Consider the following 13,506-nt stretch of genomic DNA (forward strand, 5'->3'; position numbering starts at 1 on the left):
AAAAGGGCACCACTAAAGCTGACCGCAAAAGGGCAGAAGGCTCTCACATCCTCCACGCAACGAGGTATCAAGCCAAGTGCGAAGCACGAATTGGAATGAATTAAGATATTCCACTCCTTTGTTTGGACAGATCTAATCACGTCCAAACTCCCCAGTAAGAACATCGTCAACCAATGTCGATTGCAGATCTGCTGCACATCCAGCCGCATCGCAACCCCTCTGTGGGAGAAAGTTCACTGTTGTGAACAAGATTGAGAATCTGGTAGAATACCAGGGGCAAGAGCCCACAATTTCCAGCTTATCCATCAACCACCCAGGGGAAGGATGAAAAATGAGAGATTAAAGAATAGAGAGATGTGCGTTGAGAGAAAAAGTGAGGAAAAGGGCTTTTTCAGAAAAATAGAGCCTGAGGGCCGAGCGATGTGAGAATCACAAATGAGAAAGGGTAGGAAACAATACCTGGGGAAACAGGCTCCATGTGCACATTTGAGTCTTGTGTTTTATTTTGTCTGTCTCGATTCTTGTTTTGAGTCGCTTCGAGTGTTACTCGATGTGTTTAGGTTGTTTACCTTTGTTTTTCCCTTGTCGAGTCGTTTTGGCTGTGGCCAGTCGTCGGCTCAATACCTGGTTAAGAACTCATTTCTCAATCTCCAAAAAATCATCTTGTGCTCAGAGTGCTGTGTCATTCTCCACATTTATGCAAAACAGTATTTGTTCTTTCATAAAACTGCAGGGTCCACCCCCGATAAGTGTGAACAGTAGAACAAGGACCTATCTGAAGCTATGTAGGTTCCAGACTGCAAAGCAAACAAAAAAAGAGGGGGAAATTTGGAGCATCTTAGGGTGTTCCAGCTTTGGCAAGATCCGAGACTGCATTTCAGGTGCACCTTCCCAGACCTCGCCATTTCTCTGGAGTATGAGTTTATCTCGACCCCAAGTGTAAGCCTGCTTCAAGTCAGAATGGCAATTAAAGCAGCAGCAGATGTTATCTCTTGCCAACATAAACAGGGTGTGCCCTTTTTGAGCTGAGTGTGTTACAAAGTCCTCCAAAAGGTAAATCGGAGGCACCAGAGTACACGTTTGATTCCCTTCCATTGCATAGAATGTGCACTTTCATATACGCTTCTGTGACATGCGTGCCGCGCATCGTTATGATTCATGTATAGAATATGCTTGCTTTCAATTCTGCATAGAATTTGCTTTCAATATTGCATAGAATATACTCCTGTTTCTTGCATAGAAAATGCACCTCATTTGCATAGAACATGCATTCACTCGCACTATCTTGTGCACTTACACTTTGTATCTCACTAGCACTGTTTTGTGCATCTTGTAGTTGTATCTCACTCGCACTATTTTGTGCATTGCATATCAATCGCGCTGTATAGCGTATCGCACTGTCTTGTGCATTTCAAGATCACTCGCGCTGTTTAGCGTATCGCACTGTCTTGTGCATTTCAAAATCAATCGCGCTGTTTAGCGTATCGCACTATTTTGTGCATTGCAAAATCAATCGCGCTGTTTAGCGTATCGCACTATTTTGTGCATTGCAAAACCAATCGCGCTGTTTAGCGTATCGCACTGTCTTGTGCATTTCAAAATCAATCGCGCTGTTTAGCGTATCGCACTGTTTTGTGCATTTCAAAACACTCACGCTGTTTAGCGTGTCGCACTGTCTTGTGCATTTCAAAATCAATCGCGCTGTTTAGCGTATCGCACTATTTTGTGCATTGCATATCAATCGCGATGTTTAGCGTATTGCACTGTCTTGTGCATTTCAAAATCAATCGCGCTGTTTAGCGTATCGCACTGTTTTGTGCAGCTACATTCGCGCTATTTTGCGCACCTCAATCGCACTGTTTTGTGCAGTTTACATTCACGCTATTTTACGCACCTCAATCGCACTGTTTTGTGCAGTTTATCATTCGTGCTATTTTGCGCATTGCACTGTTTTGTGCAGTTTACATTCGCGCTATTTTGTCCACCTCAATCGCACTGTTTTGTGCAGTTTATCATTCGCGCTATTTTGCGCATTGCACTGTTTTGTGCAGTTTACATTCGCGCTATTTCGCGCACCTCAATCGCACTGTTTTGTGTAGTTTATCATTTGCGCTATTTTGCGCACCTCACTCGCACTGTCTTGTGCATTTCAAATCACTCGCGCTTTCTTGCGCATCGCACTGTTTTGTGCACCTTACTTGCATTTTGCATCCATCCTATCGCGCTATCTTGCGCACCTCACTTGTACTTGTTAGTGCATTGCATTGTTTTGAATACAAACCGGCTTCGCGTAGCGTATAAGTCCAATTGTCAAAGTCTTCTTTCATATCATTTGCATCCTGCCCCTGAACTACGCTGGTTTGATTCCTTGCAAAGGGATACGTAGGCAGCCTGCAGGCACAACCATTTATTTATCGGTATTTTGTTTTGTTTTTCCAAGTCTTCGGCCTCGTCAAAAATAGGTCGCCTCTGGGCTTTGACATTCACTCCTGTCATTCTTATGACTTCCGAGTTCTATCAAAGAGGGGCAACTGTAGACACCCCATTTTTGACAGCCCATAAGACTTGGACGTTACTGATGGTTTACTTGGTGATAAAAGGTGTGCAGGGCAAAGACCCAATTTCTTCGGCAATGAGAGGGTCAAATCCCAACTTCACACCCCATTTTGGACCAAAGCTATTTTGAATGGTTTTTAGACCTTAAAACCCTCTCTTTCAAAACATTTTTGAAATAAATTTTCTACGATGTTCCGAGGCTCACATTTTGTCAAAAAAATGCGCTTTTCGATAAACCGAGTAAGGACAAAGTGGAAATGAATGAAAGAGAGATGAAATCTTTGAAAAATCTTTCAAAACACCTTGCTTAGGGGTTTGAAGTTGAAGAAAAGGGGAGAAGAGGGGAGAAGCCAAGTTGGAGAAGAAGATAGGCAAGAATTGCTAAGAGAGCGATGAGCAGTCCTCGTTAAATCAAGCTAATTTGTCTATACACTTTGAGTTAAGGTATGAGGCCACCACCGTTGGAAAGAAGACTTCTGGGGCTTCATTTTTCATTCAAGAATCTCTTAAATCCGAGACCGGAGGGCGGAGATATGATTGGTTGAAGTTAGGCATCATCCCGGTTGGACCGAAACTGAGCAGCCTTCACTAAAACAAGCATAACCATTTGCACAGTTGGATTTTTGATGCAAGGCTGGTGCCATTGGAAAGCTTACTTCCGGGGCTTCAATTTTGAATGACCTGAAAAGGAGTTCATATGAAGAAGTTATGCCCGTTTGAAGTTGGACCTGCAGAGCAGATTTTTCATGCCGACTGGCCAAAACAAATGGCCGACCGACCAAATAGATGGCCGACCGACCAAATAGATGGCCGACCGGCCAAATAGATTGCCGACCGGCCAGAAAAGATGGCTGACCGACCAAGTTTGCTAGCCGATGACCTTCCGGAGTATTCTACAGATTGAATGGATGCCAGCTGTGCCAGCTGGAATGCACAGACTCTGCTCCCCATGCACGTGTGTGGCTATTTTGCACCTTTTGCACCACCTTGGACCCCTCTTTTTGCACCCTTTGCTCAAGGCTTCTTGAGGAAGCTTTGACCCCTTGTCTTGGCTTCCTCAAGAAGCTTGGCCAGCTGTCTTAGCTTCCTCTATAAGCCTTGCCCCCTTTGCCCCCCTTGACCCTTTCTTTTTAGCTTGTCTTATAAGCTTCAAGCCCTTCCCTTTGCCTATATAAGAAAGCCTCCTTCTCCATTGTTTTGGTTCAGCAAAATTAGACCTAATACATACATATAACATATATATCACCCTCTCTCTCTGTATCTCCCTCTCTCTCTACATTTGGGTGTGTTAGAGTGTTCAAAGACCCTTGTTCTTGGCCTATTTGCACTGCACCACCTAGTACTACACTACCACTTCCATTTCCAGCAGCTTGGGGAGCTTTCCAGCAGCTAGGAGGCATCACTTCTCAAGCCAAGAAGCAACCAAGGGTTGGTCTTCAAGGGTAAACATCAATTCCCCCTTTTTGAGCTTAATTTTGCAACATTTTTCTAGCTATTTTGCTTACTGTTTTAAGCTCCGACCAAAACTGAAAGTACCCTTTATTTGAGCTCTATTTCATGATTCATTAAGGGAATTTTGTCATTTGAGGTCCCCATCTTGCACTTCCTTCTTTATCTCTCCTTTAGGCTCTAATCTTGCATGTTATTTTTGGCCTATGTGTGATCTGTTTTGGAGCATGATGTAAACTGTAGATAGGCTTATTTTGAGCCCTTCTTCAACATTGAAGAAGGGCTCATCACCGTTTAGATACCCCATGTGCTACTTGCTTTGAAATCCATGTTTTTGCCTCATTTTGCATGTTTTTTTAGCCTATTTTTCTTCTGTTTTTGGACCTTGGTCCGAACTGAAAGTGGCCATATTTTGACCCCCTTGTCATGTTTCATTAAGGGTCTTTGGCTTTTTGATGAATGTTTTGTATACTTTGTGTTTTGACCTCTTTTGGGCCCTACCTTGCATGGCATTTTGAGCATACTTGTATATTGTTTTGGGGGTTTCCATAAACTGTAAGTAGTCATATTTTTGGTCCCTCTTCAGTTTTGTAGAAGAGTCTTTTTCTGTTTGGGCTTTGCATCTACCACTTGCTTCATTGCCTCCCTTGCGGAGCCATTTTTGTATGATAATTTAGTCCCACTTGTGCTTACTGTTTAGCCATGCTTTGAACTGTAAAAATGCTTATTTTGGGGCTGCCTTGATTCTGTCTTTTCATTCCATGTACCAATTATGCATGCTTTGTATAGCTGTAAGCCATTTCATGTACCTAGTTTTGCATTTCGGGAGAAATTCCATGCATCGGGTGTCATTTCGCCTTGTTTCGGGGCTGTTTTGCCCCTTATTTTGCTACTGATTTTTGCATGTTTTCATATCATATTCTATGTCTTTGCCATGTCTCATTAGAGTGGCATTTCGGTGCCTGAGGGTCGGTCCTCGGTTTGCGTGCATGCGTGCACGCGTTTCGAGAGTCTCATTTTCATCTAATGGCCACCGATTTTGGCATGCTTGCGAGCTATCCATGTTAGTTTTGGTCCATCATCACATGTTGTTGCATGCCATGTTTACTTACATGTTTAGGTTGCGCGCCTAGTATACATTGCTCATTTGCATATTCATGTTGCATACTTAGCCTCCATGCCTAGGTTGCATTTCATTGAGCATGCATCCCTTGCCTCTTGATCAATCATGATAGGGGTTGGGGCCCTTTGATGTGTTTTGTGCTTGCATTTCATTTGATATCAAAGTTGCAAAACTTGGCCTCTTAGGCCATCATGCGTAATTGATAGCCCGAGGGTCGAGGGTCATGCTCCCTTGAGTCCCTTGCATGATAGGGAGTGTGCCCGCGCATACATGTGCTTGAAATTCTATGCCATGCATTGTCTATCCTTGTTGCTGTCAAAAACCAGCTTTTGCAGGAAGTTTCTGCCGACCGGCACTGAAGAATGCCGACTGGCAAAGGATATGAGGCCGATGGACTTGAAAGCAGCCGATGGAAATTTCCTATGGCCGGTGGTCATTTCACTTAGCCGGTGGTGTTATGCAGTTCGCATTGAAGATACCCTGAGACTTTGGCAATTTTCAAAGGAGCAGGGCAGCATTAACAGAGGCAGCAGTGGCATGGTATGGGTTTCCGGGCTTTCGGGGGAAGATAAATCCGAGCATGCATCATTCACGCATCCCGAGGCGGGGGCTGCGGCCATCCTCTCTTTGCATTTAATTTGTTAATTAGATTAGAAATTTTGTAATAATTCATTTAGTATTATTTATTCGGACTGTAATATTTATTTGGACCCTCCGAGTGAGGGCAATTCTGTAATAAGTGTGGGTGAGTATGTGAAAGTCTTCCAACCCCCACTTCTTTCTTCCCTTTTATTTACCTGCTTATGATGGTAGATTAGGGCATGTTTAAATTAGCATACCTTATGCTATGCATGCGTGCATCCATACATTTGTTTTGCATGCACCGGGCTCGGTACATCATTCTAACTGCATTTGTATTTCAATCCCAAATTGAATACGTGCATTAATTGGTTGCATTTCACATGCCATGTTTAGGTTAGCCGAGCCTACTCTAATTGCATCTTGCATGTGCTGCATTAGTCAACTTGACATGAACTGGGATCACGCATGTTTGCTAACTAGTTTATTATTTTGGCACGAAGTACGATGTAAGTATTTATGCTTTAGCATCTCGCATGCATGTGAATGTTAACCTGATAGCATGCTTACCATGTGGCTAGATGCTTATGTGTTATAAATTGTTTGAATGCCTGTGGGTGAAGGTTGGATTGTTTGGGTTAGAAAAATTCATTGAAATCCGTATTTTAGCCTACTTGCGAGTAGCAAATTCCAAAGTACTTTTTTTAAAGACAAACGGATATGCAATGTTTCTTTCCAAATTAGGCAATCTAGTCTATACCTGTTTGCTGTGCGGATAACATAGTAATTCTAGGTTAACAATTGGAATAAGAACACATAATGTTTTCAAAAACGGATATCACGGTTAGTAGAGGCCGATCTTCGGATCGGGCGAGAGGGGGTGCTCATAGCTGACCTTCCTCAATCGTACCCTAGCTCCCGAGCCGAGAAACTCCGGTGATGACGGACATGTGGCCTTTGGCACCGAGTCAGGGTTTCCTAAATTCCCCCATAAAAAAATATTTAGGTGGCGACTCTGTATCTGGCAAAGCAGTCCATGTTTGGCACTTCTTTTCAAAAATCTGTTTCTCAAAACGATTTGCCGGATTTGGACTCTTTGGTTCAGATTAAGAACCGTGACAATTTGAGAGTTCGAGCTGTAGTGACCCACAAATGAACAGAACGGGACTCACCCTCCCGGGGCGTTCGGGGACGTCTACAGTAGCACTCCAAACAAATTTGTCCGGCAAACTAGAACCTTGTGTTCTAATACTCTCTTTAATTTTCTCTAACACTAGAATGAAGAATAAAATGCAAAAGAAGAAATATGGACAGCAAAAAATGAATTTTTCTGACTTTTTTTTTTTTGGATCCTAAGATTGCTAGAACAGATCTGAATTTATTAGCAAAAATTCTATCCCGAACAGGTACATACAAGAAGTGAACAGGTGTAGTTTTGAATTTGAACAGATGATGTTTGAATTCAAACAGATCTACAAACTGTTTCAACAGATTAACTGCTGCAGTTATTTATTTGTTCAGAAATTGCCCAAAATCGAATCTGTTATGGTCTTTTTGAACCTGTTAGACATGGACCGAATGAGGAAAGAAATTATGACAAAAATTAAATTCAAATTTGAATTTAATTAAATTTTTTCGTAAGTAATTTTTTAAAAAATTAATACAAGAACCGACCCACAACCCACACTCGGCACGGCTCGACCAGACGGACGGACAGCGCGCGCGTGTGGTGGTTTGGGCTAAGGTTCATTTTGTCCATAACTCCTCCCTTCTACAAACTTGGGGTTCCCCTTAGGGCCCAACCCAAGGTTGTACACCTAGAACTTATATACACACATAAGTTCTTTTCAAGTTTCAATGTGAGACAAGCCTCACAAGGAAACCCACATTTAAAACTTAAATGTCCAATTCCACGAACCCAAAAACGACATCAACTTCCCATTCACTCATAAATAGTTTTGATAAACCGTCTTTACTGTGTGACTTGCCATGTGGCAAAGAGCGCATCACCTTTTCAGACCCACCCCAAAAGACGTTTAGGACCCACTCAAAATTGAGCTCAAAGTTAACTCAAAATAAGCCTATAAACCATTATTTCCAACAATAACATTCAGAGTATCTATCAAAAAATTCTGAATTCATGTATTTTAAAGAAGGTTAAGAAAGATAAATGATTTATTCATAAACCTAAAACTTAGCGTTTTTTTCAATCATCTACTGAATCTCTAAAGTTTTCCATAGCAATGGATTTAGGTAAGCACCGCAGCAATAGATTCAAGTAAGTACAATTATTTACATGAAAATCATGATAGTTATAGATTTTGGATTATGAAGGTTGTTATATGCATAATACCATAAAATTTATTTATATCGTGGACCATGTAGTTGTCCCTTGAAAATTTAAAATAATGAGAAAGTCAAATGTTCAGGATTTGAGTCGATGGAGCGACTATTGTCCATTCGTTGTGATGTAACTTACTAACCTATTAAAATCTTATATTTTTTTAAGAAAATAAAAAAATAAAGGGTTAAATTTATTTTATCCCCTTGTGGTTGGGAGTTAGAGCACTTTACCTCCCTATGGTTCAAATATAGCTAGAAAATCCTCATATGATTTTAGATTAAAGTGCTACCGTTAATTTTTCCACCCAAATTAATAGAATGTGTATTTCACAAACTACTTTTGAGAGTGGATTTGATTTTTTGAACAATTAAAGTGAAATTAATATAACAAAAAAACAATTATATACTTTTTCTAAGCGTAAAATTAGATGAATATGTTAATTAAAATAAAATAAATCAAATTAAAATATAATTAAAAGTTGATCTAAAATATAAAATAAAATTAAGAAATGATTTAAAATATAATTAAATAAAAATATAAAATAAATAATAATTCAAAATTGAACTAAAATACAATTAAATTAAAATTAGATTAACATGCTAGGAATTATAATAGATAATTAAGCATTTAAGATTAATTGTGATTTAAAATATTAAATTAAAATTAGATTAAAAATTTAGTAATTAGAATAAATAATTAAATATTTAGGATTAATTGTGATATAAAATATAATTAAATTAAAATTAGAAAAAAAAATGTTAAGAATTAAAATAAATAATTAAGAATTTATAATTATTTGTGATCTAATTAAATTAATGTTAAACCTGATAAATTATGTGTATGAGAGAGGAGATAGAGAGAATAAAAAAAAATATAGAATTTCATGGTATTGTAATAATTTTATATGTGGTCCAAAATCACATGCGCTCTCTGATTATTTTTGAGCCATAAGGGGTAAAGAAGTTGAGCCTGAAATTCTGATGAGGTAAAATGAATTTAACCCAAAAATAAAAAATAAAAATGATTGTAAATGAAGTTTAACCCGTTGGTTCTGACCTCAGTATTCAATTGGGAGAGAATGTCCCAAGCTTGTTTGGCGTTTGTAGCATCCTTGATACTTGGAAAGATCCGGTCTGAGACGCCTTGCTGGATGTGAGAAAGAGCTTCAGCATCCTGCTGTTCGTTGGCCTCATGGTTGTACCCATCCTGTAGCGTAACCCGCAAACCCTTAGATAAAAACAGAGTTTTCATCTTCACACTCCAAAACTCGTAGTTGGTACCGTCAAAAATTGGAATTGTGGCCATGTAGAGTTAACTTTGTTAAGGATATTCAGTTCTTCACCTTGCAGCTGATCTTCCTTCCACAAACCATAAACTCTACTACTACCATATGGAATGGAAGCCTTTTGAGTAGGCCTATGTAAGCTGTTGTTTCATCATTAAAAAAAAAAATAAATAACAGCCAGAAAAATTGAGGGTTGGTTTGAGATGTTTTAAAAAATTATATTTTTTAATTTATTGGCTTATATGGGTTGGGTTTGGGTTGGGTTTGATGTAAATTTTTTCACGGCAAAAGAAGGGATAGTAGATCCCTATTTATGCAGATTTGGAATTCCTGTCGTACATTTTAGGGGTGTTTGGGAAGCCAATTTTAGGCTTTTTTTTTGTTAAAATTTACAAAAGATAAAATATATTAAAATAGTCAATAAAACAAAATATCACATCAAATTTATAATCTTTTTATTTTTTCTCTTACAAATATCACATCCAATTACAAAAAAATTCAACCCTCTTCTCAAACACAAATATTTTAGTAAATTAAAATAGTTTACTAAAATAGTTATCTTCCTAAACGAGACCTTTGATTTTTCACAACCTATGTCTTACAAGTAGGGATGGCCACGTGATGGATTGGGAGCGAACAAGGGCCGGTTGATATTATAATTTAAAAAATAAAAATATTAATAAAATTTATAAATAATAGAGTACATATTATGAATAATAATTTATAATTAATAAAAATTAAGAGATGTAAGATGAGAAAGAAAAGAGTGAAATTTAATATTTAGTGTAATATTTGAGTTTTAATTTTATTATATTAAAAAAAATTAGTTAAACAGTCATCTCTAACTTTGGATAGTATGAGAGATCCATATGCTTTTTATTGTTAATTAAGGTCCCTCAATAATATTATTAGATAAATTTTAACTTATCACAGAAAAATATTTATTTCTGAAGAACTGAAATTTCTCTATGAAAAAAGAAATTTCTCTATAAAAATATTGAAGAACACCAAACTACTATGAAAATATTGTATATTCTTTATTTTACAAAATCCTAATATCGGGGATTTTAAACTAAAAATCCCTTAAAAAAATTAAATGATATCTATAATTAGCAAGCCTCCATATGTTTTTGGATTAAAAAGTTTCCGGTAGTTTTTTCATTCAAACTAACGCAAGAGGTATCACACACAATTTTTTAGAGTGTGTTAGATTATTTTTTTTTAAGTGAAATTCACATGAAAAAAAGATAATTTTACCCACATTTTCGTCAAACATAAATTTAAATTAATATGTTAATTAAAATATAATTAAGGATTGATTTAATATAATTAAATAAAAATATAAAATAAATAATAAATAAGAATTGCTCTAAAATATAATTAATTTAAAAAGAATTAATATGTTAAGAATTACAATAAATAATTTTACTTAAGATACAAGGACTTCAAAAATTAAGCATCTCAAGCTTTGTTTCACTTTGTTTGGCGTGAACAATGGTTTTACTTTAATTTGAGTGATTCTTTGCTTCAACCACATCAAAATCTTTTTTCTTTTTCTTTTTCTTTTTCTTTTTCTTTTTTTTCTCTTTTTCAAAGTTATGTGATTTTAATTTTACAATTTCTTCTTCTATCTCGGAGATTTTTTTTCTAGGGTCCCTAATATTATAATTTTATAGCATAAATGACATTTAATATTTTCATAATGTATGAGGTCCCTCAACATCGATCTAGAGAATTTCTCTAACCTTTCTAGACAAAGAAATTCTGGGAAGGCCAAAGAAATTCTCTGGATTCCAATCTAAAGATTTTCTCTGGATTTTCAGAAAATTTCTCTAGTTTTTGCAAGAATTTCTTTGGGTTCAAACCAAAAAATTTCTTTGTCTTCCTAATCACGATGTGCAATACACAAATCAATCACCCAAATAAGCAACAACAACAACCAATATACATATATCTAGAGAATTTCTCTGCACTTTCTAAGAATTTCATTCTCTGGATTCCAATCTAGAGATTTTCTCTAGATTTCTAGAAAATTTCTCTGGATTTCAAGAAATAATAATGAAGAGTTCAAGGAATAGAGCATCTGACTTTACTATGATTTGCATTTGTCCATAAGAAGGCTAGAGAAATTCTCTCGATTCCAGTCTAGAGATTTTCTTTGGATTTTCTCTAGATTTCAAGAAACAATAATGAAAAGTTCAAGAAACAAAGCATCTGGCTTCACTATGATTTGCATTTGTTCAGGGGAAGGCCAAAGAAATTCTCTAGATTCCAGTCTAGAGATTTTTTTTGAATTTCGAGAAAACAGTAATGAAGAGTTCAAAGAACAAAGCATCTAGCTTCACTGTGATTTGCATTTGTCCATATACATGATACATATACAACTCCTCAAACCCTAAAATTTTAAATCTGAAATTCAAGAACTCAACATCCCTAAATCCTTTAAGACCCATCAATACCATACAAAATTGTCAAACAAACTGTAATCACATTGTTCATGAGATAGAGTTTCAAGTACATACATTAACATAAGGATATTCAAGAAACACATATTTTGTAACGCCCCACTTTTAAATTCACAGATAGCATTACCAAATCCTTTGTTATATTACAATTTTAGGGATAATGTTCGAAACTTCAATGCATTAATAAGGACAATTAGGTAAAGGTTCTCTCATTCAAATATATATTGAATGCAACATCAGATACAATTGAATAAGTTGCCCATAGGCTTACATCATTACATATAAAAGAAAGGGTCCAACCCTTTTACAATAATGGCATTCCGCCAACAAATAAAAAATCCCGTGGCCAACAGGTAAAGAAGATCCTCAATCTTGAAACACTTTTCGACGTTCACCTGAAAAAAGGTTAGCAACGTGGGATGAACATAAAGTCCAATAAGGATCCCAACATGATCCTAAACAACAACAACTTACAGATAGCCATGATCGTGAATGCTAGTCTCATACTATATAAATAATGTTACGGTTTATAACCAAAGAATGTTTACATAAGTACTTTTCCAAAAATTATTCAATTCCTTCAACAATACAAACAGTTAACATTTTCTTTTCATTTCCCATTTCAAAAATTTCTCATCAGAACTAATTTGTTTAGGACTTTGAAACATGTTCATAAATCTCTGATTTCCTTCACGTTATTTACAAACTCAATACATGGTCTACGTCCTTTTTCCAACACGTTCAAAGATACATATATACATCTAACACAAAAACAATAAGCACCCAACAACTATTTACTCAATATATGAGACAACTCAGCCTTTCTAAACCATAACCATCATAGCGCATGATATACACAGGAACACTGAGACAATAATAATAAATAAGCTATGCTCTACCTACCTTAAGCATGGTAAGCCAATGATACACCTTTCCATAACGAAATGCTAATTTACCAGATACCGACTGGAAGGTAATGATATTTCTACCAAGTTCTCCAAGCACTAGCTGGAAGGTACTGGTACCTCTCAATCTAAGCGCAACCAATTCTGTGGGCGCTAGCTAGAAGGTAATGGTTCCTCTCATTCTCAAGGTAGCATATGTTACCAATCATCACAATATGTCAAAAGTACAACTAACACAAGTGTAATGCATACACATAAACTATTCAACACAACAATGTCATCCTCTATTGATGACCAAAGACAAAACCTCTAAATATATGTACTTAACACACGTATTATAATAATCCAACTCTCATGAGATTTTAAATCCAACAACAACAATAGAAAAATAAAATATTTATAATCCAACCTCAAGTTCATTTCTAAAATTCACAAAGTGTTATGATTTTCTTATTTTTTTCAAAAAAACAATTCTCTTATTTTCCAAGTTAACATACTCCAATCTTTATCCACAATCTATTCTTTTCATTTCACAAAACCAAATCCATGGATATTGTAACCACTCCGATCCGTAATCAAGTACTAATCCGTAATTAAGGATGCAAATGAAGAGATTAAAATAAATTATGCATTATTATGTATTTTGTATGTTATTTGGCTTTCTATCTATTACTCGTAGTAATATCTGTCAAGAATTCTGTTTTGATCTGAAAATTGGAAGCCTTATTGATATCCAAAACTAAAATTGGTTACATCAATATGTTATTTAGAATTTTTAGAATGTTATGGCAAATTTTATT

At 36.5% G+C, this 13,506-nt stretch overlaps 1 long non-coding RNA gene across 1 annotated transcript in view; it reads right to left on the reverse strand.

Annotated features, from left to right (window-relative positions):
- Positions 1–9,435, reverse strand: part of LOC145790147 (uncharacterized) — a 54,072-nt gene extending 44,637 nt beyond the window's left edge. The window contains exon 1 of the long non-coding RNA XR_014328790.1: positions 9,108–9,435. This is a non-coding gene — a long non-coding RNA (uncharacterized LOC145790147). The remainder of the gene's footprint in view (positions 1–9,107) is intronic.
- Positions 9,436–13,506: the final 4,071 nt, after the last annotated feature.

This window comes from Camellia sinensis, chromosome 5 (genome assembly GCF_055761805.1).
Source record: "Camellia sinensis isolate YWXY chromosome 5, ASM5576180v1, whole genome shotgun sequence".
Classification (NCBI taxonomy): Eukaryota; Viridiplantae; Streptophyta; class Magnoliopsida; order Ericales; family Theaceae; genus Camellia; species Camellia sinensis.